We start from the raw sequence: 26077 nt of genomic DNA, 5'->3' as shown, positions 1-26077 counted from the left end.
TATATATATATGCTAGTTCCTTTGAGATCTTATTTGTTTCTCCTGGAGCTCATAGTTGCCCAGCCTTCCATTCTGACTCTACCAAACCGATTATTTGCCTCGAGCTATGAAAGCAACCCCAGCGGCCCCAAACCCCAACACATAAGACATTCTCGCACTTTATTTTTAGAGTTGATTATCATCATGATTCCTTTCTTGTTCCCCGGAACTCGTCTCCCATCCCAGAAGATGCCGTAAATGTCACCGTAACGACGTGGTGTTTGCGACGTCTGCTAGGACTAGGAGGTGTCAATCACGGCTCCCGCGAGGCTTTGCCTGAGCGCAACCCCGACGCCAAGAGGCGCGCCGAGAACAACGAACATGACGCCGCTTGTGTTTATTGTCGTCAAATTATTTTTTATTTTCCCCTGTGTGGAGCTGACCCGCTTATTGACTTTGATGTTGATTCTGGAGACTTTCCACACAGAGCCGTGGCTGTCACTGAGAAAGTTTGGCCCTGTAATGTCTTTGCGGCGTGTCTTTCAAATTATTTTGTGAGGGAATCGCAAATAACAATGGACAGCCATACACTTTTAACCAAGCAGATATCTGCGTTTTATGACAAAATAACATGTATCTCCACATTTTGGGATTTAATAAAAAAAAATGTGTTTAAATTTGAACAAAACAAAAAAAAATCTTCACCAAAAACTTTTTTGACTTTTTAGAAGGTACATTAGTGGAAAATTAAAAAAACAAAAAAATAAACAAAAATGTGAAATTTGTAAATTCATTTGTAATTTTTTTTAAATAATTTTTTTTTGATAAATTATAATTCTTCAACAAAAGCTTGTATTTCCAAATTCTGTACTTTGGCTTTTATTTTCTTAACTTAAAAATGAAACAAAAATATCATCAAAAATCATCTATCTAAAAATGTGCACTTAAAAAAAATTGGGTGAGTGGAAAAAAACCCTTAACATTTGTAGATGTTTTTTGTTGAAGAAAGGGAAACATAAAAAAAATCAGATAAAAACAAAATTGTTGACTCACAAAATTTGTGGGTACATGCAAAAATTGAAGATTTTTTTTTACTTTCTATTTTGTACATGCTTTGGTGACTATAGGACCAAAAAAAAAAATGTAATTTAAAATTCATGTGTATGAATCATTTGAATCGATAACATTAACCCAAGTTCTCAACAGTGCACAAAACTCCCCTTAAAAATGCAATTGGTTCGTCACTTCACCAAACTCAACTTTTCACCCCAGAGTGCAAAACTCATCCAGCACGCTCAAAGTAAATAAAAAAACTGTTGTGCAATTTTCTGTCCCTTGCTGACGATGTCATTCTTTGATTTTTTTTTTTTTTGCCGTCGTAATGAATGAACAATGCATTGTCAGGCTTTCAAAATTCCTCATTACCAAAAGCGAGTGTTGTGACAAATAAGCTGTGGATGACTTGCTCAAAAATACGCCTCAGATGATAAAAGCGAGCCACACATCAAAACGTCACGTCTTTGTGCGACCAAACCAGTATAAACCCCCCAAACTCCCCCCCCCCTTTTTTTCTTCCGGATTCATGGTCCATAGTGTTGCCCTGCAGTTTTCCATGGCCTCCTGTGACGATCCAAGCTGTCAGGGCTGCTCGTTTTCTTCTTGCCAGGGCACAGTTGGAACAGATCCGGCCTCGGGGGCCTTGTACGTTTCGCCTCTTCGGACCCTTGCAAACATGAGCTGCCTCCGCACAACCGTTGTCTAAATTCTGACTTTCGGGGGTGGAATGCAAATGCATTTGTGCATCTTATTAGTTGGCGTAGCTTGTTATGCAATGCCTCCTCTTTGTCAAGAAGCTCTTGGTCAACATATTGCTGGTTCCAAACTGTTGCTATCATCAAAACATGGTTCTCAATTTTTCATCTGTGATGGACCCCATGTGAAATATTTTTTAACCCCCAAAGTAGTGCAAATTATTTTTAGTTGGGGGAGGGAGGGTAGGGGACTTAAAATCAAGTGCTGTGCCATCATTGTCTAATTCACGGCTATCAAAATCAAGGCCCGGGGGCCAGATGCGGCCCGCCACGTCACTTTATGTGGCCTGCGAAAAGTCAGGCAGGCACGGGGCCAGATGCGGCCCGCCACATCACTTTATGTGGCCTGCGAAAGCAAATCATGCATGTTTTTGGAATGTGGGAGGAAACCAGAGTAACCGGAGAAAAGTCACGCAGGCATGGGGAGAAACATGCAAACTCCACACAGGAAGGCCAGAGCTGAGATCAAACCCGGTACCTCTGCACTGTGAGGTCGACACGCTAACCACTGGACCACCGGGCCACTCTCGTAAACTATGTGGAAATATATAACTATGGAAAAGAAATCAATAATTAACGTCATAAAGCGAGGCAAAGCTAAAAAAAAAAAATCCGTAAAACGGCTCTTATCTTAAAATCCTTGTAAGTCAGGTCACTTGGATGTCAAGGTATTATGTATCATTGTTATTATATGGAGAAAGAAAGTAGCTGGTCATCGCTTGTAGCCTTGGAGTTGCCGTGGAAACCATCGTCTCTGATTGTCGGTCAGGCGTACTATTGCTAGCCTAATCCTGACAATCATGGCTAAAAAATCTGAGGTGATGCGAATCTCCAACCACTCCTCCTCCTATTCTCATTCTCCCCCCCAACTATGGCCAGACGCCGCTTTGGCAGCCGGCATTGATGGAAAACATCTGCGAGAGCGGCCGTGTTTGTCTGCGGTCGCACTTGATCTCGAAAACTTTGCTTTCATGTAACGTTTTTTTTCATTATTTTTGGAGGCGAAGCGTCGCTCGCCACTCAAAGTAGGAATATTGATACAACGTGTCAACAGTTTCAGAAGATGAAAGCCGCCGCCGCCGCCGCCGATGTTATCAATAACCTCGCCGACTGGGAAGAAAAAGGCTGACAATTATTGCATTTACTCACCTTTCAAAATGTCAAGGAAAGCAGAACGATGGGAAAACGATTCAGCGGGGGCCATCAAAGAAGCCCATCATCCCAACGGGAGCAAAATAAATAAACAAGTGGAGCCAATAATTAGTCGTTGTCGGTAATGACGACCGAGCTGTCAAGCGGGCCGAAGCGAGCGTGATGACGTTGAAAGTACGGCCAGTAATGACTATTATTCACAATGCCGTTGACACAGCTATCATTCCATTCGTTTGCGGAATGGGGAGGACAATTATCCAGATGTTCCGAGAGAACTAACGAGAATATGCTCACGAAATCCGAAATCTTAGGACGGGCATCGTCGTGCGCGCACTTGAGAATTTGCTCGGTTGCTGTTCTCAGCCCTCAATCAGTTTGCTGTTTCAAAAAGGCCAAACGTGGCAGTTAAGATGCGCGTCCAGAGATCAATTCTCCATTGCCTGAAAAATAATAGTCGACTTTGGATCAATAAACGCATCCCTAAAAGTAAAGTCGTCGCTAACTGCTAAGCACAAACTTTTGTTGCTAGCCAAAATGGCAGCACCCAGCCAGGCATCTCCATTCTTGTCCATCCGAAGAAATGGAATGCCTCCCTCTCCTAGATAAGGGTGATGAAAGACTTTAAAACTTAAACGAGCTCTCAGATGAATTCACATTGTCCACTTTGACCAATAAACGCCTCGCTCAAGTAGATACCTAGCCTCCTCACAGCACCACATTTCATTCTGACACCAAAGAATTTACTGCTGAGCCCGTTTGAACTCCACCGCGGCACAGCTGCACCTGGTTAGGTGCCGTAAAAAGGCTCTGATGAATTAAACTTGCCCACTCGATTTTGGCTGAGCGATTGAGTTCCGTTTTGTGCAACTCATTTGTTTTCTTTTTTTTAAAAAAATTAATATTTTATTTTTTATATTCAATAATGAATTGAATTGATCGTATTCATTCGAGTTGCATAGTGGTGTATTTTTTAACTCCAGTTCAGTTGTATTTCACTTTTAAGTACCATATGTTTGCATTTGGTCTTTTAGAACTATTTATTCACAAACATTTTGACTGGTAGCTACAAGTTTGACTGAACTTATACAGAAGACATTTTTATTGAATCATCGATCAGTTCTTTTTTTCATTCTTTTTCCAATATTTTAGGATGCCGTTACAGTTTTTTTTTTCTTTTTCCAATATTTTAGGATGCCGTTACATTATTTAGGGGCTAAGGTTTAAGGGGATGCTAAAAAGAAAAAAGGTTTGTATGACTTAGGGCTAAGGTTTAAGGGGATGCTAAAAAGAAAAAAGACTTGTCTGATCTGTCTCCGTACATTGTTTTGGTCAATTTAATAAGCGACTTTTCTACTCTGCTTTGCTAATGTCTTCAGATGTTTTCTTCGTTCATGCTTTTAGACGCCGTACATTGTTTTGGTCAATTTAATAAGCGACTTTTGTACTCTTTGCTTTGCGAATGTCTACAGATGTTTTATTGGTTCATGCTTTTAGACGTGTTTTCGAATACCCGCTGTAATCCTCTCATTTCATCCATGGATACCGCCTTAGGTTAGACGGAGCTCGGAGCATGTCTCCCTGCCTGTCTCGGCTCCTCGGCGTGAGAGATTGGACCCCCCTCTCCCCCCCCATCACACATGCTCATCTTCCCTCGGATCTCCATACTTGTGTAAATGACGTGGCGCGAGCAGATGATATATAGGGTCCAAGCTGGGAATGATTCCCAGTTGAGGATAATAACTTGCCCTTGCTCGAGTGGAATTCTTCTGCGCCGGCATTTCCCTTGCTAGTTGTGACAATGCGACCTGGCGACATTTCCCCCGGACGATAATAAAACCCGCCGCGTTTGTACAAGATGGTATGCAGCGAGATTGCGCGGCGTCAGTGAAGTTTCGCCTTTAAACATGTTGCTCTTTGACGGACCCTCATACAAGAAAATGACTTTTTAAGTAGGCTATTTATGGTGAGGATATGGCGTTCATTTGATTATAATAAAACGCCCATTAGGTATTGAGGGAACAGCATGAGGTGGGGGGGAGGGCGGCGCTTAGCTCAGTGTAGAACATCTGAGAGAGCATTATTTTCCTCACTTATATGCTTCTTGAGGAGTAATAAAGAAATAGATCTGTTTTTATTGCGCCTCTGTGACATGCTTGCGTTTAGAGTGAGTATAAAAAAAAAAAAAGCAAGAACATGGCGTAAAATGACATTATGGGGCCATTAGGTGGGAGCTTGAGCCCGGTGTGGTGCGCATTAAGCGAGGAATGGGTGGATGGCGGATGGGGTAGGCGGAAGGGCGGGGGATAACGGGGCCGCGGCATATTGTCTGCGATCTGCTCTTTCACTTCTCGCCGATTGAATCGTCTACATGGCTGGCACTCCATCTCCCGGGGAAGCGCGGCAGACAAGGTGATTTTGGCTGAAGACATCACTCTGTCAAAGCCGCGAGATAAGACTGCGGGAAATTGGAGAGTGGGGAGCGTCGGAAATGTACAGAGGAGAAAAAAATAACTACAGCTAGTTTGTGGCGTGGCGATGTTTTCATTCCCGGATGGAAATGTTCTTATTTATAACTCCGTATAGAGAGGCTTCTCGCGCCAACACAAAATTAAACTCGGCTTGATTTATGGGAATTTCTGACACTGAACAGAGGTGCCAGCCTGACTCTCCTAAACGCTGTTCTCAAAACAACTTCTTCGGGGGGCTTTCCCCACCTGGAATTCACAGGGGGCACAAGTTGACATCATGATGCAGTCTTTTCTACCCTGTTGTGCTTGACTTTTTGTGTATGAAAAGGGGCTGCAACTCTGCGCTGTAGGAGAGGCCTCTAAATTATATTGCTCGTGCTCCCCAAAAAGACATGACAGTGAACTTTTCGCTGGATGGTTTCGAACTGAAAGCCTGCTAAAATGTCAATTTGTTTGTCAAGTCAAATCTCAAGATGGGCATGTTTTTTAACAGAATGGGACAACTCATGATACCACCCTCCAAGGTACTCAAACGATTTATCGTATTTTCCGCTCTATAAGGCGCACCTAAAAGCATTCCATTTTCTCCGAAGCCGACAGTTCGCCTTATAATCCGATGGGCATTATATATGGATCAATATTCTTATTTATTGTGCGTGGTATTTTAAATATTCTGTAAAGCGCTTTGTAACAGCTGCAGCGGTTGTGAACGCTCTCTAGAAATGAAGCTGTATTGTGTTGTATTCTCTTTAGTGTGGCTCCATCTGGTGGATGCATAACGCATCCGCAGCCACTTTTGTGGCTTCTATTCTACGCGCCTTATAATGCGGTTTTAAAATAGGCCATTCATTGAAGGTGCACCTTATACTCCAAAGCGCCTTATTGTGCCTAAAATACGGTACATTCCTTAAAAATTAGTTTTACTTCCAGATATTTTGAATGGTATTTTTCCTCATGTTAGTTGTTTTAATTTTTATCTTTAATCAATTAAAAAAAAATTAATCTTCAATCAATTGAGTCATTTTTATTTTAAATAAGTGATCAAAAAAATCACTCGCGAGATCGACTGATATCAGTTACTTTGTGATGCACTTTTCCTTCCCAAGAACATTGAAAAACATGTTTTTATTTCATCTTTATCCCGATCACTTGAATTTTTCCAAGTTGCGATGACCTCATATTCAAGGTTAAACATTTGTCTTTGAGCAAAATTCATCTAAATTCAGTCTTTTTTTTCTCCACGTCCCTATTTTGAATAGCACAAAACAAAACAACGAAAAAAAATCATCAACTGATATGGAATACTTATATCAAGATACGCATTTTAGCCAGTTCGCCCAGACCCACGTTGAATTTTCCTGGGAATTAAAAATGGCGAATTTTCATCTATATTGGAAACTTCTACGTTCCTGGCGAAAGACGATCTGGTGGTGGCAGTCCGATAGATTTATGAAGCTTTGTAGCATAGGACAATATCACTCAGTCATGCAAGAGTGTATTGTTTTTCTCGAACTCATTTGAATGATTTACGAGGGGAGGGGGGGCGGGGCTTACACCACCAACTATTGGTGTGTCATGCATGTTGCGGTCAGTTTTGGATCTTTTTGACTATGTCGTCTGTATGCTAAGCTTTTTCAAGAACATAAAGAAAGTTGGATAGGTTGTTTCATTTCCCCTCACCCCTCCGGGCCAGCCTCCACTCTCGCTCACAGAATAGTCGAGGCATTGTGCAGAGCAGCAAGAGTTTATCTACTCTCCTGCATAGACAGACAGCGTGGGGGCCGCAGCTCGTAATCTGAACCAAGCAGGCAAAGAATTCCAGGCATCCTGAATAGAACCAGATGTGTGCTTTTGTTCGCGACGTGTGGTGATTTGCTATTTTTTTTGTTTGGGTTTTTTTTTTTTTTTCGTTGCACAGAAGACACATAGTCATGCATCGACATGCCCCAGCCCGGTGCACGCGCTCGGCTTTCATAACACCGGCGCAGCATCTGATAAGAAGCGAGGTCAGACGGCTACGGATGCTGCCGCCTGGTATTTGTTTGCGTAACGTGCCACTTTTAGGCAGCCCGGCCTTCCATCCTTTTTCGAAGATTACCATTCAGATTGACTAGATAATACCCCAAGGAAAGAGCGGCCAAACACTGATTAACATCAGTGGTCCCGCCCGATTTTACTTTGTGCAACTTCATAGGCCAGCCATGGACACGGATGTTGTAGATGGATTTTTTTTTTTTGTAACTTACCGCACAGTTCATTTTGGCATGTAGAATGAGCACAAAAAAATAATCACAACAAAAATCACAGCAACACATTTTTTTTTCGGTCATGCAATTTTGGAGATTCTGAATGATTGAAGGTCTGACTTGGAGCAGTCACAAGAAGGAGTCATGCCTCGTCACCTATGACAAAACTCCTTTCGACTCGGCATTTCCTTTTGTCTGGGCCATTTCAGTGAACCGACAATTGGTGCGGGCCTTTCACAGAGCAGTTTTCTGGACGCGCTTGTCCCAAGTTTCAAACCCAATGTTGGACATGATAGACACATACCGTGTGTCGATTAGCGACACACACGTGGCACATTAAATCAAACAAAGCAGGCTTTTATGCGGTTGCTGGCTTCTATGTTTTTCACAGCAATCAATTTGTTATGTAACTCAGTTATGCTTATTGGACTTTTCCGCAAACACTTCCAATTCCATCACTTCAAACTTCATTTTTCACTGTCAGTGCTCTCCCAAATTTTAGAGCTCCAGAAAGTACAACACCCGCTTTCAGACATGGCGGGCCCCACCATTTTTAAACCTGGTGCCAGAGCGAGTGAACGCTGAGTAAATCACGTCCAACAACAACAACAAAGCGCACAATCTACAAACAGGCAATTTCGCACCTGCTATTTGGGATTTTAGTAAATCAGGCCCACATTATGTGCCGGTGTGAATGTGCCCATGTGTGCTGTATATTTATTTATTTATTTTTGCCTGTGGATTTTTTTTCTCTAATCATTCTGTTTATTTTCTATTGTGCCAGTTGTCCTGAACACCTGGCAAGGTATCAGAAGACCTTCCACGTCTACGACCAGAAAATAATGACAACACTTAACAAAGCCTCCTTCGAACAATTCTACTGCGTGCGTCGAAGAAATGTGACTTCATAGAAGGGGGAGTGCCGAGACTCTCGAGGTGGGGGAAAGAGAGTTGAATAGAACATTTGTAGTTGCTCACGTCTATGCAGAGTGGCTCATTCAAAGGCGCGGCAACGCTTTGACATCCTCGGCAAACGCGCTGAATGGGGAGATTAGCTCGCATCGTGTCAATGAAGAGAAAATGAGCAAAGTGGCTAATTTACATTCATTGAAATGGGGAAGAAGCAAGTCTCTTTGGTGACAATTAGACTTATTACAAAGCTGGTTATGAAACGCCGCTCTGATTAATAATGGACATTCAGCAATCCGGGTAATCTATACTGGAATATCACCGTCGCACCCCCAGCAACGATATATTCAAATTGATCTTAAATTAAGATAAGAAAAGATAAGAAAACCTTGATTTGTCTGACAATGGAGAAATTCCCATTCCAATCTCAAATCATCTTTCCCCATTGCTATGACTGGAAATGCCATTAATCTGTTTCAACTCCGATTAAAACCACAGCAAAAGTGTTTTTTTAGTAAGAAGCATAGAACTCTACATTATTTTATTTGCATCCAATATACATAATCATACAAAAACATACAAAAACACAATTTGTTCGGAAGTTTTATAACAAAGGTTTGCGTTCAACTAAATGTTGCGAAAGGGGCTCGAATGCTGTGGCTGGTTGCTAGTTCTCTTAGCCTGTCTATGGCTTGAGGCATTGTGCGTTAGCGTTAAGCTAGACTCTCATCAGACAAAGTCGTATCGTGCTAAATCAAATTGTACATATCATTCATATTTAAGTAAATTAGTTGCAACTCTTCAAGGCAAAGGAAATGGCATCAGAATCGATTCATTGCCGACTCACTCAACTCATCACTTTCTGAAGAAGTACAACATGACAACTCGAGAAAGTTGATCCAAGCAGTTCAGAGTTCAAAACATTCTCCCATGTGTGAATGGTTATCTGTCTCAATATGTGCCTGTTGACTGGCGCCCAGACCGTGTTGGAGTTTGCCTTTGGCCCAGAGTCAACTGGGATCGCCTGAGCAGGATAAGCGGCATAGAAAATAATATTACAATATTACATTGTTGTGCTTCCGACTGGCCTTTCAACTGCATTGCCGAAGCTTTCACCCCGAGGCTCACAACAACCGCCGCCAAAATAAACAGCGGCTTCCTAATTCCAACTCTGCTTCTTTTGCCCATCAAAAGAAGGGGCGTCCAGCTGGCCCCCGTTGTTTTGCTCGCAGGAATGTGTGACTAAGCGCTTGTCAGCCCCGTATCAGGCCCATCACCACAGGAAATGTCCGCTTTCAAGCACCAGCTGAGTGTGTCATTCTGTCCTATCTCCCCAGACAGGCTCGGGCACGCCTCTTCCATTGCTAATGCTCTGCCTCGCCCCCTTCCAGTGCACCGGGAGCGTCGATTAGCACAGCGGACGGGAGCGCTGATCTCCACCGCTAACTCGCGTGTAGCTGGCTCTCCTGAAAGGCAAGGGTGGGCACATGCAACCTTAATTGTCTCGTGAATTTGGGGGAATTTTCAGTTGGAAACATTTCTTGGAAATGAAAACGATTTTGAGGTGGGGGGGAAACAAGCCTTAATATTGAACATTGGGTCTTAATAGGGAGCTTGAACATAGTTGGAGAATTTTTTTTTTTTTTTAGCATCATGAGGGCAAACGGATCTCAAGTTCGTTAGTATGTTGACTGACAAGAATATTTTGAATTGCGAGCGGTCACATTGTCGATTAAAATAAATAAATATATAATACAGCGGTACCTGTACTTACGAACGTCTCTTCATATGAAATTTTCAAGTTACGAAACGCCTCAACAGGAAAATATTGCCTCTTGTTCCTCAAGAAATTTCAAGATATGAAAGGTAAAAATACAGTATGAGCTGCTCCTCGCAGCTCCGAGTTTCCCGAACGCAACATAATTATAGCTGCTCTGCCATTGGCTACTACCGAGCATCATCCTGGCATCCCATTGGCTAAGAAGGACGCTACAATGTGTGTCTATGCAGCGTCCTTGTCATTCGCCCCTCGGGCCACGAGGTGTTCCGATAAAAAAAGAAAGAAAGAGTGGTCACTAGTCGAGCGATCGCTCACTATGCTGATGTTTGCCTTGAACATTTTCAAAGGATTGTTAAAAGCCGACAAAAGCAAACGTCCTTGGATCAGTTCTTCACAAAACGCCACGCAAAAACCACTTCTGAGAGAAAACATGAACTAAAGAGGGCAAAAAACGATGAAGATGCAGTTAAATGTTAAACGACCATCATTTTTATTCTTTACTCTATTCTTTGTTTTTTACATTATGCACAACTCTCATTTATTGTGCAATAATCTGATTGTAATATGTATTTTTTACATATTTTGGTGTGTTTTTATGCTGTAGGAAACATTTATGTCAGAATTTTGGGGGGGCTTGGAACGAATTAGGGCATTTATATGGAAAACGCGTCTCTACTTACAACATTTTCTATTTCAGAAATTTCTTCCAGAGCCAATTAATTGCGCAAGTCGAGGTACCACTGTAATAGTTTTTTTTTCCTCCCTCTGTTGTGAGCCTAAATTTTAGCTACGTGGGAGCTTTATGTATGCTACCCCTTGCGTGAAGTGAAACAAAAATGGATCAAGTGGTGGGGATTAATCAGCAATTCATTGTCAAATGAATCGATAATTGTTTTCATAATCACGTCCTTGTTTCGAGCCATTGGGGAACTTAAATCGTCCAAATCCTTCAATTTCTGCCTTTCAAAAGTAATTATTCTGATTTCTGTTATCCTTCACAAAAGCAGACTGATTATCTTTTGTGTTGAATCAAAATAAGATGTTTGCAAACATCACTTTTCGGTCGAAAAATGTTTGATCGTGACAGCCCTTGGAGCAGTTATGGGACAGTAATGCCTGCTCGTGACATACCAACATATGTTCTTTGAAATTAAATTGAACTCAATTCCCAGTGAAATTTACTGGAAACAATTGGAAATTAACCGGGCGGGTAGGCGAACAACAACCTCGTTGACCCATTAGCCCGCTTCCTCTTTTTGTAAATTGTCCCGTCTTTCCTCACCCCCGCCCACATCCAAACTTCCGTTTCCTCTCCTGTGGCGCTGCAGAGTGCGGAGACGTGTTACATACGGATGTGAAATTAATTGGATCACAGGGTGGAAGCGCGCTGGCGTGTAAGGTTGAATTGGCGCTCGCTCCCCAGATCTTGCTGAGAGTTCTCTCGAAAGCAGCCGGTGCAAATCGCAGATCTGCGCCCTATACGTCCACCGGAATACAAATAAGTATTCCTTCGAGTAGTTCATAAATATACATGCTCAACTTTGTCTGACGCGTTGCTGCCACGCTTGTGTTGGGTGCAGTTTCAAATCTGGGTTAGGAAATCCCCACTCGAGGTTATTACATGCGCTAATGCTAATGAAGCCGTTTGCTCCGAATGGAGATGCTAAGCCACGCGCTCTAATAGAGCATCGGAGTTGACAATGAAGAAATCCTAATGACTAAATTCCAGCCTTGTCCGCTAAAAGCCGGACAATCTGACTCGTGTTAATGCGGGCTTTTAGGGGGATGCCAAAGGCTGGCGGCTGCAGTCCCAATGAATTTGAAACGAGGGCTGAAAGATTTTGAAAAATATGCTTTTTTTTTTTCAGTGTTGTGGTTGCGGTTGTGATAAATGTGTATTCTTTTCAAAGTCCTCTTCCCACGTATTTATTTTTAACAAACACAAGCGTTACATTCATCTGTTTTACAATAAACATGATCAGATTGATCACGCATAAATATTTTGTTCGACTTACACGAAAAAGAAAGGCAAATGAACCATGAATTGAGATGAAAAACACTTGATTTTCCTACTTTGAGCTTTACCGTAAAGTCTGCTATCTTGATGCTAACGCATCATGGGGAACAACTGAGTCGAGCTAACAATTAGCATCTGCGTCGCTGGTTATATAACACACAAGTTTTTTAACACAAACATCAATATAATAATACTCATAGACATATACGGTGGTACCTCTACTTACGAAATTAATCAGTTCTGGAAGAAATTTCTTTATGAGAAAGTTTTGTAAGTAGAGACGTGTTTTCCATGTAAATGCCCTGATCCGTTCCAACCCCCCCCAAAATTCTGACAAAAATGTTTTCTAAATCATAAAATGCATCAAAATATGTAACATACATGTTACATATTTTACATAGTTACATAGTTTTTAAGAAGTGTGGACTCAAGTTTAAATGGGTTGAAAGTGAGCTGTAAAAAAAGTTTTATATGGTCTCCATATTGTAAATTTTCACCTATCACAGGTGATTCTGTATCATATCCCAAATGAGTTCAGTGTCCACCTTTGTTTTAAATGCTTCAAAACTTCAGTGTACGGATCGCTTTTGTACTAGTTCCGTTGAAGAACACGTGTCAGGCTTTTTTGATGTCGCCTCAAACAGACTCGCAGAACGTGAAATAGCCAATTTCAGGCTTGTTCAAAACAGACGCTGCCTATCCCCAGAGCCCATCAGTGCCAAGTTTGGCTGGCAAACATCAATGCCACGGACGCAGGATGCCTGGTGCTCCAAAACAGTTTCAAAGTGCTCGACTTTTTCACGCAGGAATCCTGCTAAATTGGTTGCTCGGAGGTCGAGCAGATTCATCATCGCCGCATCTTTGTAACAACTCCTGCTTAATCTTTTTCTTGAATGTCCGCTCGACTAACAATAACTACCAGAAGACTATCGTCTCAGGTGTGATGTTTTTAATCCCAGAAAATGCCCCCAAAAAAGATCGACACACGGCTCCTGGAGCATAAAATGATTCTCTATTCATATACTGTCTTAGCCACGCCCACACCGGGTGAATGGCATAACCTAAGCAAGTATAAGTGTTTGCTGCTCTATTTTATTTTCAAAGTTTGACATTTCCACACAATCCATTAAAAAAAAAAAAAAAAAAAAGTGTGTCTGCATAAAAGACGGTGAAACGCTGTGGTGTAGACGCCAGGCCTGAAATAGCACGGCAAAGCCGCCGTGGCAATGGTGCCAAAGGAAGTCACTAAAAAGTGAACCGGAAGCGCATGTGATGCACTAACTTCAGAGGGTTACATTGTATATTGGTGTTTTATTGACATTTGAGCCTTTATCCATTTAATATATATATATTTTGTTGTTAAAGAAATATATGGAAACTGGACAAAACCTTAAAATATAAATTCTTCCTTTTGGCCAAAGGTTGCGATTGGTTTGGTCGTCTTGTCCCCTGTTGTTGCGTTTCGGCCACTGGCTGCTTCTGATTGATGACATTCTGGCACTAATGGTACATCACCAAGGCCTGCGTTAGCGTTGTTATGACTAGACCCGTCCTGCCTCATTGGGCCCCTGTCCCTTGTCTCTTGCGCTCTGGCTGAGGCGATCGCCGGAGTGGAATGGCCGGCTGGTGATCAGCACCGCCCCCGAGCTCCTTCCCATTCATCTTCATCTCCCCCTTTCGTCTTTGCGCCAGAGTGACCAAGCAGTCAGCAGACTCACCTTCAGACAAGGTCATCAGACCTCCTATCACCTTTCATCCCTGATATTGCCCTCATCCTATCCGTCCTCAAACACTTTTGCACGGTGTTGCCAAAACCAGCCAGGTACTTACACGTTTAATTTGTTCCATTATCACACGTGTATCTGTAATCAACCTTCGTCATGTAAATGAATTTTGGAAGTCGAATTTGGTTGATGGAAGTCGATGTTGGGGCACCTTTGGGAGCTTTTGTGGACTCCTAGTGTAGCAGGTGAATCTCTGGACCCAACCCGATAAAAAATTACGCACACCTTCCCCAGTATTCAGTTTATCGTCCACCGTCAAAGATGGAATTCGGCTTCCGAAACTGAAGTGGGTTTTCTTCGTCCGCCGGGGAACTCGACATGAACGTTCACGACCTTCTCAAAGGCGCCCTTTCCTCCTCGTGCCTTGTTTTTTTTTTCCTGCCTGGCATGATGATCGAGGTGGAGAATGGAGGGTGACACCTCATCGCTTCTGAAATGCTGAATGGGCCGACATATCTTGGACCTGTGGTCAAGTGGTCTCTAAGCATTCGCCGATAAAAAAAAAAAAAAAAAAAAAGAAATGAAGTGCCGCGGCTTACGAGGGTTCACAAATGCTCACGGTTGTTTTGCTAACACTAGCCACTGTTTGCGAAACAATGGATTGGAAGGAAATTTTCAACATGTCCAAAATTGTGACAAGAAAACTTGTTTGTAAACTTTGACGAAACCCAGAATTCGCTACATTGGCGAGCCGCTCAGGAGTAAATACAGGAGCGCCTCCTCCTCCTCCATTGTCGTTGTTTTATTAGCGCGTCTCGTTCCGACTGTTGCGTCTGAGGCAGTGTGCTTTTCACAGTTTCCAGCAGTACTATTTGGACTTTTATTCGGGAAAGCAACATTCTCCATTGTGAGACTATTCAAGGTTTTCTTATCTTTTCTTATCTTATTCTCAAACCAAGGCCAGTTGCGGAGAACCGGCATGACACTCGAAGCCCCGTCCGTGTGTTGGTGCAGGGGCCAGGCTGCAAGAAGGCTGACGGTTGGTGTGGGGGTGCTTGTCTGTGGAACTTATTAATTAGCATGGGAGTCTTGAGACTAGCCATGTTATCTACCAACACAACCCCCCCCCCCACAATTTCACTTCCTTCTCTCCAGCCCTCCGGAGGGTTGCTTCCATCGCGCCGATTGCACCGCCGCCAGGTTTGTGAAGGATGACGCTGCCAGCTGTCTTTTTCATGGACGGCTGCCAAACCTGTCCCCGTATCTTTCGTCCGTTGTCATTTCCTCATTCATTGCAATCTTTTTTTTTTTTTTTCCCCCTCCTCCCGCTTCCTTCCCCACCTTACCATTCTCCACTAATGTACTCTCAACACTCGTCCCGGGCAAAGAATGTATTTTTAGTTGAGGTACGGGCTCGGCGGTGATGAACTGCTCATCGACACAAAGTAGCAAGGTCAGGTGGGTCGGCGAGCGTCCAGGTCAGCGGACAGTCTGTGTACGCCGCGCCAGCCCTGCGCCAACGCTGCAATCTGCGTGCGCCGCGTCAAGTGCGAAACACTCACGCTGTCTCTCTCTCTCTCTTGGCTCGGTTTTCTTACCGCTAAAGGTCAGACAAGTACAAAAAATGGGAAGCCTCGTACCCCATTTGAACAAAGGGAATCTCACTGGCTTTCCATCAAGTAGAGTTTGAAACTGTCGGACACAAATTAAGGAGTGCCCGGCTGTGCAGCATCTCTGGGCGGACACCGAATTTGGACTTGAGAGTGAAATCCATTCGTCTGAATTTGTCTGAGCGTGCCTCCTTTGCAGCGCCTTTACTGTGAAGTTCGTCTGCACTTTGTTTGACCCGGGCTGTCGAGGGGATGTCATAGCAAGCCAAGTGTGAAACAGCAAAACAGGCTAAAACCGCTCCAAACACAGTACAGTCATTCTTTCTTTTTTTTTTTTTTTTTTTTTTTTTTTTTTGGAGCTCATCTGTGTCCAATCTTCGACCCGGGGGCTTGTTTGTTAAAATGTGGCTTGCTGTATCCCAACCCATTGCCTAAAGAATTGTGATGCAAAACGATGTATAATACAGTAGTAAACGTGTAATAATGCAATTTGATATACAAGGTAACTCAATGTGCTTCACACAGTTACAAAACATGTGAGGGCAACATTTAAAGGTAAATGAATTCATGAGATTTAAAAAAAGAATAATTTGAGACATTTTAAAGTAGAACAAAATAGAAAAATAAAAAATAGTTTCCTAAAATGAGTAACACAACATATAGTGCAAGAACATGATTTTAGAAAGAATGCTCTAAAAGACCTGAATCATAGGTCTTGTTGGGGGAACATAGTTATGAGAATTTACACTTAGGAGTAATTTCTGTTCTGTTGGCAGCTTATTCCTGCTAAATGATGAGTCACCAAATAAGGTTTACAGTATTTTTGTCCTGCAATTTAATGTTCGATAGAAGATTGAGGGGAGAGAGTAAAATAGCTGCTGCAGCAAGGTAGAGACTGTGGAGTTTTATTCTGTTGTATTCCGGAACAGCTGAAATAAGTCGAGCCTGTGCAATTATTTGTGCTTTTGGGATATATTCGAGAGGAGACTAAGGGCATCGAGAAAACTGATTTCTGCGGAGTATAATATTGCAGTGTCCAGAGCTAAGCCACAGCCTAGGGTACGCTAACGTTAGCGTGTGTGTTTGTTTTTGTCATTCTGGATTTTATTCAAGAATCGACTGAGGGGCACCGAAAAAAACGGCTGCTGCAGCAATGTGGAGACTGGGGAGTATAATAGTGGAGAATCCAAAGTGTGTGGGCTCAACAACAGGCTTAGCTAACAGTAGACCGCGTGTTTGTATTTTTGACATTTCGGATTATATTCAAGAGGACACTGAGGGGAGCAAGAAAACGGGTCACTGCAGGAAGTGGAGACTGTGGAGTATGCTCCTGAGCCCAGAGTGTCCATGTCACTGTAACTGAGTAAGCTAACATTATCACGTTTTTACCTGTGTCATTTCAGATTTTTATCGAGAGGGTAAACCGAACGCAGAGAGAATACGGAGCGTTGCAGCAAAGTGGCGACTGTGGAGTTCGATACCGTATCATTCAGAACGGAGGCACAACATCTGGGGTAAGCTAACCGTACGTAGCATGCGCGTTGCTTGTCGCCATTTCCATCCATCTAAAAGCATTCTTTGAAGTCATTTCAAAATATCTTTATGTTCTTCCACCTTGTGTTCTGCTAGCGTTTGATAGTAGCATGCAGAATAAGCACCTTGACAGATCGGATATTTTGCACTATGCACCTCCTCGGTGTCTCCTCTGCGAAATAGCGCTTAGCCCAAAGAGCAACAGGGTGGGAGGGAAGCAAGCCGTCTCTCTAATCTTCTGCCTCTCGCAGAACCATCTGTCTGAAGCTGGCCCAACAGCCTGCGCGGACTAGCATTAGCGCTTGCAAATATATACAGTACATCGCACGCATTTCACGCAAGCAGAACCCCGCCGTTGACTTTGGGCTCGGCGGGAGCTGGGAAGTGAGAGCAGATTGGAACTCGTTATAGTTGCGGGAAGTGTTTTTGGAGGAGGTGAGGGGTTGCGCTCGACGGCAGACGGAATCCGAAAATGAAGACCGGCTGTGTGGCCGGCCAATAAAATGTGTTTTGTCTCCTGCAGCTTGATGTCAGAGAGAGTCACAGTAACTCCAAACACAGACGCATCGATCATACTCCCGAAACTGGATTTACACTCTATGGCGCAAGTGACACAATTTGGATGGTTTTTCTGCCTCCAAGCGCAGTACGATTCCAATGGGGTGGGGTGGGGGGGGGGGTTGGTTTTGTTTGTTTTAGGCTTCTCGGCGACACAATATTTCTTTCTCCCCGTAGGCGCAATTCTGATGGATTTTTTTTTTCCTCCCAAGTGACACAATGCTGATGTTATTTGCTGCCTGCCGACCCAAATTTCTTTACCCCAAGGGGCACGATTCTGCCGTATTTCCAATGTATTTTTTTCTCCCTAAAACGGGAAGTTTGCGGTTTGTTTGGTTTTTAAGAAACCACCGCGCCCACGGAAGAACAACCTATCGACGAGGTGTCAATCACAGCACAGCCCCGCAGCTTGACGCTGACCCGTTTGCAAGAGCTTTGCTCGCCATTTTCGAGTGTCCGCCTTGCGAAAAAACAAAACGTGCTTCGTTTTGGTTTCCAAATTCCTTTTTTTCCCCTCTCCAGTGACACAATTCTATTTTTTGGGGTCCCGGTGACACCATTTATTTATTTTTTTTGCTTGCAGGCAACTCTATTGTAGCCTTTTCGGTTTTTTTTTTTTGCTTCTGAGTGACACACTACTTAAGGTTTTTTTTATTATTTTTTTTTTTTTAATTCTCAAGCCTTACAATTTCAACGATTTTGAATTCCAGGTTGTCTTGCAAGTGACACATTTCCATTTCTTTTGCGTGAAAGTCATGCAATTCTAATGTAAGAGTTTAGTTTACTTTGCTCCTAAGAAGACACAATTCTGATGTTTTTTTTTTTTTTTTGTTGTTTTTTTGCCGCCAAGTGGTATAACCAAGATGTTTTTACACGTAAGTGTTAAAAGCCTTTTGCTGCCCAGCTGCATTATTTCTTTTTTTTTTTTTTTTTTTTAAATTTTTTAACTTTTTTGCTGTGACAAAATCGCTGTTTTACGCAATGAGGTGACACAATTTCCATTATTTTTATGCAAAAGCAGGTTGGTATACTGTACCGGCAAAAAGTCTGACAAGGCAAAAAGAATCGGAATTGAATGTTACCTGTTGTACAATCCTTTGATAGCAACATGATAGAAAGGAGAATCTTATTCCCTTTTCCTTTTTGGCCATCGATCTTGTGTGTTTTTTAGTGTAAGTCACAGGTGAAAGTTTTAAAAGGCACAAGTGATATTTACCAGTACTAATAAGCCGCCAAGAACCCGGCATCCTCCCTTCAAGTTGTCAGCGCGCCGTAAGCTTTTGCAATCGTACAGTGGGGATGATTTTGCGTTAAATCTGTCAGCTCCTCTGTTTTTTTTTATTTTTTTTTTTTTAAGGAGGGATATGTTGGGGTGAGCGGCTTTTTATTTGCAGCTCCAATTTCTCTTTGAGAAGATTCTCCCCCTGCCTGCTCGCTTCCTGGCTGCTGTGAAATGGGATTTTCTTTCTCGTTTGTTGGAGTTATTTTTTTTTTTTGTTGCCGCTGCGCAGTGAGGTCATCTGAAATGGCTTGAATGTTCTGCGGAAGGAAAAAAAAAAACCCAAAACCCAAAACCTCACTCGATTTACGGCTTGGTAGCGGTAGAAGGGTAAAGCGGTTGAGCGGAGCTAACATAAATAAAGAAAATTGCTTTGGTATTCCTCTCGTTTTGAGTTAATTGTTTTCGGGAGAGGACTTTTATCTTCTTTCCGACGAATGAATTCAGGCACGTTGTCGCTTTACATTTCAAGCATGAAGCAGCTCGCCGGTGTGAGTGGAATCGATCTTTCCGCCGTTCGCTGTGGAAACAGGTGTGTTGAGGCTTCAAGTGCCCACCACTCTGCCAAAGCCGCTGCCCACCTCCGGCATATCGCATAGGCCACTCTTTGGATAAATGGCTTGAGGCCAGCCACTTGTTCCTCCTTGTTATTTTCTATATGAGCACACAGTGGCTTTTAAAGCATGCACGGTATGAAACCCCCTGCCTGCCTATTCATGAATTCACCGTTTCATTATGACTATTTTTTTTTCTTTTTCATACATGTGTATGTCGCAGCCTGCTATTTTACATCATTAGATGTCTGGGCACTCACTGCACTCCTTTTCATTGGTTAAATCCATATCACATTATTTATGGACACCATGACAAACACCAAAAACTCAGAAATCAATTGAATGTAAAGCTAACTATGTAGAAAGCAAAATTTTAAAACAAATATAATTAATTTATTGTCGCGAAAACCGAGCCTATAACACCAAAACATTGATGTCAAATAAATCTGATATTTATTGTATTGCAAATGAATTCATTGCTTGTGTTTGATTTTTAAAAAACTGCATGGAAAATGTAATGGTAATATCGATGGGGGAAAAAAAAACCACAATTGTATTATTTTTCAAAATGGTTCAGCCTAAATGCATAGTGAACAACCAACCAACCCCCCCCCAAAAAAAAACAGCAAAAAATGACCAAGCTACCACTCACAAGTCAAAAAACCTGTAAGTTGGGGCACTAGGTCACGCCGTCGGGAATTCCAAACATTTTAAGGAGAGCTGTTGCGGTTTTTCCGCTAATTGTGCGGTTTTATTCGATTCCATAGGCGGCTGTAGCGATGAATGGCTCGAGAGCAGCCACTGTTCTCCCATGTTGTCCTTTTGCAAATATACACGCTGCCGTTCTAAAACATGTATGAGGCTTTCTGTCGGTCTTTTGAGGATCAAAGGAGAAGCATCTGCATGTGCTCGTAATGGTCCCTGCCGTGCTGTTCCTCTTTAGGGTGGAGCGTCTGCTTATAGCGGCCGACCACTCATCCTCAGTCATCCTCCTCGCCCGGTTTTTGCTTGTGGGCAGGCAGTGATAACCCAGAAGGGCCCACGGCGGCATTAGGCAGAAAGCTTAGGTCCCCAGAGCCTAAAGCTAACAATTTTAAAGATAGCTGAATAGATACTGCCACTGATATACAGTACTGACATTGATAGCTAGCTAGCTAGCTATCAATCTATCTATCTACCTAGCTAGCTAGCTGATAGATAGATAGGTTGGTTTGGCGTAGCCGCGCGCCGTCGCTCGGGTAATGTGTGTGCAGTGCCGAGCTTAATCACATCGCGTAAGCACACCTGTGCAAACAGATGTCCGCCGGGGCTGCCGTGCTGTTCCTCTTTAGGGTGGAGCGTCTGCTTATAGCGGCCGACCACTCATCCTCAGTCATCCTCCTCGCCCGGTTTTTGCTTGTGGGCAGGCAGTGATAACCCAGAAGGGCCCACGGCGGCATTAGGCAGAAAGTTTAGGTCCCCAGAGTCGAAGGCTAACAATTTTAAAGATAGCTGAATAGATACTGCCACTGATATACTGACCTGACATTGATAGCTAGCTAGCTAGCTATCAATCTATCTATCTACCTAGCTAGCTAGCTGATAGATAGATAGACCGATTTAAACCCAAATAAGGTAGCAGAACTAACAAAACAAAACACGAGTTCAGTTGCCTGCCTTTTTTTTAATTTTTTTTTAGGAGTTTATTCATTTAAAAGTCAACATTTTCCAGAACGTATGATATGTTGCTTCTATATCCGCAGTTCCATGAAATTGCAAATATTAGTCTTCAAATGCAAATATTAGTCGTCAAATGAATTATTTCAAGTTCACAAAAGTTCGTGTTTATTAGTTTGTGGTTGTCATTGTTTTACGTATAGAGTGGTTGAAGATGTTCACTTTGTTTAGGTAAGTACTGGCCACTGAAAACTTAATTTGAGGCAACAAATTACCTCACTTATGATGAATCACCAAATCAATTCAAAATAAATTTGATGCTGATTTTTAAATCAATGGTTCAGCATCTTTTTTTTTTTTTTTCTGAGCTAAAACCTGGTAAACACTGCCACTTACCTTTTGAAGGCAACCTATCTGATTGTGAATGAATTGCTCTGATTTGTCATGCACAAGAGCATTGTCTTTTTTTTTTTTTTAGGAGTTTATTAATTTAAAAGTCAACATTTTCCAGAACGTATGATATGCTGCTTCTATATCCGCAGTTCCATGAAATTGCAAATATTAGTCTTCAAATGAATTATTTCAAGTTCACAAAAGTTCGTGTTTATTAGTTTGTGGTTGTCATTGTTTTACGTATAGAGTGGTTGAATATGTTCATTTCGTTTAGGTAAGTACTGGCCACTGAAAACTTAATTTAAGGCAACAAATTACCTCACTTATGATGACTCCCCAAATCAATTCAAAAGAAATTTGATGCCGATTTTTAAATCAATGTTTCAGCATCTTTTTTTTTTTTTTTTCTGAGCTAAAACCTGGTAAACACTGCCACTTACCTTTTGAAGGCAACCTATCTGATTGTGAATGAATTGCTCTGATTTGTCATGCACAAGAGCATTAGTCAGGATATTTCATGCTCCGCCGCTATTTAACAGCTTTAGTCAATAAAAAGTTCTGTTGAGTGCATAATTGCGCCCCTTATGCGATATATGTATAAAGCATATTTTTTGTTAAATCCGAGCTTTAGCTTAGGGGACATGAAGAATAACGTGCACCAGTCACTCTAAGTGGTTTGCCGGACAAACTGCACATGCTAATGAGGTAACCAGACAGAATGATCGGTATTAGCGAATTTAAATAGGCAATCAGCGCACCGCTGCCCCCCAGTCGAGAAGGATTATGTGATTTACATCCAGCTGTGCTTTCCCATTTGCCGCTCTAACACCCTCTTCCCTCTCGGCTGGACACATTTCGTAAAGACCCCAGTCCCGAGCTCACCACCCACCTCCGCCACCTGGCTCACCTTAACCCCCCGTGCTGGTCATGACTAAATAAATATTCAGTTTTCTCTCATCGCTCCTCAAACCATGCCCAGGCATTGATGTGTGAAAAGAAAAAAACATCAGAGCATTAAGTTCCATTAGCTTCACTCTTGCAGAGGTGGAAACCCGACGTTTGCGCGGTACATATATTCTGTTTCTCAAAATGTGTGAAAGTAGTGTGATCCGTACTGAAAATGACCAACAGAGCGCACCATAAGACATAATCATTACTCACTGATCAATCGTGAGTCTCGAGATTCAACCCAGGAACCTCAGAACGGTGGAGCAGACGTGCTAACACCTAGCGTCACATGGCATTATTTAACGTATATTTAGGGATGGGTGAGTACCGATACCTGCTCTCGGTATTTGGTCGAAACTAGCCTTATTTTTAAGTAGTTGTACGTAACGGCGGCGAATACCAATGGCTGTGAAAGAGCTTTGCTAAGTGAACTGTATCGAAGGCTGTCCTCTCATTTGTCCATTAAGATCCTGTTTTATATTGCTCTTCAAATTACACTTACACTCACTGAGTTGTATTTATTTTCTTTTATTTTTTTGTCACTTGTGTTGAAATCGCAAATTCAGAGTTACTGGTAATCAGAACTAAACTCGAGGTCTTCTTAATTTGTTGCTTCATAGATATTTTATGTATCAATAGTATGAGTGGTATTGGGCCCTAATAATATTACCGAGACAATTTGTATCTCCAAGCAGCTGTTTCTTATTTCAACTGGCTCTACGAAAGAACGTGTAGCTTTTTTTCCGGGTTAGTTTACGGCGCCCTCCGCACGGGGATCGGTCATTATAGCACTTGCATATGAAGCAGCTTGGGATTTCTGCCTGCTGGATGCTTTTGCACCTCCACTGGAAAAGGCATCTTGCACAAGTGACATCAAGTACTGCAGCGGCGTGCTCGCAGCGAACCGTGTGCGAGCTTGAGAAGCTGAGCGCTCAAAACGCCAAGGGTGGCGGTCCCTCCTTCCTGCACTTGGGAGGAGGTCACGAAATGAAAAAAAATCCCCCCCCCCCCCCCCCCCCACCCCCGCCGCCGCCGCCGCCTCCTGCAACAAATGGCTGCTCTTTGCCTCCCTGCTCCACCACACTCTTAATGCGCTGCCTCCTAAGTGCCCCATGTCGCTTTGCCGTCTTAACAGCGTTTTGCTGGCTGAGCATTGCGCGGCCACCTTCACAGGCTTTCCCCTTGTAATAGATATTCATCTGGAATATGGGCCTCGCATGTTGGGAAATAATGAGGTCCGCGCGTCGACGCGGAAGCCCTTGAAAACAGATGGGAGTCTTCTGCTGCAGGCACAGGGACACCCACAAAGTATGGCGACGCGTTTTATCCCCCCGGCCGCCCGTTTACGCATGCCGATTACACCTCTGGTGCTCTTGCGCCTTGCTTAAAAAAAGGCTTCTTGTGGGGAAGGGAGGTTGTACGTCAAAGTGATAAGGATATTTTCCTGGCTATCTTCTGCAAGCGCGGAACTGCATTTCTCACTTAGCCTGGGCTGCTTTTGTTTCCTTCGCCTTTTTATTCTGTCTTTTAATCAAATTTTCTCCCGTTAGCATTTGGATCGCCTTCTTGGTATGTTTAAAAAAACGGTTTATTTTTAGACGGCCCACTGTGTGCACGCAACAGCTGTTGTTGTTGTGACATGATTCTTTTCAAGGGTGAGACATGAGGGATTTGCCAGACACTATACGCGCCGTGTTTAATTAACTCAGCCAAGGAGGTTGTGGTTTTTTTTTGTTTTGTTTTTTTCCCCCGCTGGTCTCCGGAGAACAAAATGTAATGTTTGAGTTGCGGCTCTTGTGCATGCAAGCCACTACATCACACCATTTAGCGGTTTATAAGGACGAATTTTCGACTCAGGCTGATGAGATGCGGGGGATGTTTTTTATGGGGTTCCAAACACAAGATCAATAAATATATTTACTTTTACTTCCACATGTTGCTCTAATCGGTTCGTGTCAATACATCTTGTTCGTGGGTTATTTAGCGTTTGGTTTGCACCTTAGTTTTCTCGACTGTCGGTATGCTAACACATCAAGACAGCAGCCTGAATCCTAAAAGCGCAAAGGCAGATTGATCAGGATTTTACATCTGACCCTGTAGCAAACGACTCCTTTCAAAACTGCAAAAATGCTAACATGTGAAGAGATTTACAGCCAATTAATTGCTTGGTGTAGTGTTTATTTAAATTGTCCAAATTCTGATTTCAGCCTCTCAATACAATTTTTGTTCCACCAACATAAGCTTTGGCCACAAATTCAAATTCCAGGTTTTAAGTGACCACCAGGTCAGACAGTGTCGTCATGGAGGTGGCTTAAAAGAGAAAAATTGGAGTACCACTGAGACCGTGGTTTTCGAGCGGGTCAGTCCGCTTCAGGATTTTCACTTGGCGGCCGTGAGCTGCCAGGTTTTCAAAAACTAAAAGTGAAAAAAACGACTGGCCCATCGCACTTCCACGGCCGCCTCAGAGTGCACTCTGGGTCAGCCACAATTCTGCCGACAGCCCGCTGAATTTCAACGCAGCTATGACAATGAAGAGATTCGATGGCTAAAATACGCCCACATTTTGGCAACGACCAATGAGAGAAATCTGTTTTGCATATCAACTTAGGGAGGCCCAACCGAAGCAAAGCCTTTTTACATCTCGAATATTAATGAGAAAATGGCCCGTTGAAAATCACCGGTACTTCCGACCAACGCGAATTGATTTTAAAAAAGGCCATCTTGGTTAGTTTAAACTCAATTTATCTTGCAAAGATGAGAAAAGGACGTCAGAAGTTAAAACAAAATGAAAAAAAAATGAGGTCACCGGCACTGCCCTTTAAATGTTGCTTATACCTTCAAATCGGATTGATATGCCCTTAACTATATGTTGTGCACTGCCGTTTGGTACTATTTGAAATAATTATTGCCATCACGCTATCAATTGCGGAGTAATATGTGTTCCGCACCATCACTTGTGCAAAGCAGGTGTAGTCAGAACAATCTCATGTAAAGCAGCAGGCGGCGGCGATTCCGAGATGCGATTTGAAATGGCAACGCACTCGTAACACCGCGTCTTGTCCGCAATCACCAGTCGGAGGACTTTCGAGTGGCTCGATTCTGCACTTTTCTGCTGCGGGGATAACAGATGGTCATGGCTGATAGCGTTTTGCCGACCGAGAGGATGCCGAAGGCGGGGCCGTAGAGGGGGGAGAAAAAAAAAAGAAAAGAAAGGAGGTTAGCGGATACTCAGGAAAGTTGTACATGCGAATCACATTGATCAACTGAATCGTTAATTGTAACCACCTGCAAAGCCCTTCGCTTCACACTGTGAAGAAAACTTGCGCATTTAGGCGAGCTGTTTGTAAGTTTTTGTAGCCGGCGGGCATACATTGTGTTCATGTTAAATATTTAGCGAGCGGGGGGGGGGGAGAAAACACCCACAGGCTGACTGTTGCCTCAACAGCCGCGTTTTTTGCAG

The 26077-nt window shown here is 42.9% G+C and overlaps 1 protein-coding gene across 2 annotated transcripts in view; it reads left to right on the top strand.

Annotated features, from left to right (window-relative positions):
• Positions 1–26077, top strand: part of plxnb2b (plexin b2b) — a 194578-nt gene that overhangs the window by 65400 nt on the left and 103101 nt on the right. For both annotated transcript variants that reach the window (XM_019893346.1, XM_019893345.1), the window contains one exon: positions 17100–17210. The gene's annotated coding sequence lies outside the window, so the exon portion shown is untranslated. The remainder of the gene's footprint in view (positions 1–17099; positions 17211–26077) is intronic.

This window comes from Hippocampus comes, unplaced genomic scaffold (genome assembly GCF_001891065.2).
Source record: "Hippocampus comes isolate QL1 unplaced genomic scaffold, H_comes_QL1_v1.1 scaffold62, whole genome shotgun sequence".
Taxonomy (NCBI): Eukaryota; Metazoa; Chordata; class Actinopteri; order Syngnathiformes; family Syngnathidae; genus Hippocampus; species Hippocampus comes.
This window is presented reverse-complemented; position numbering and strand designations above follow the sequence as displayed.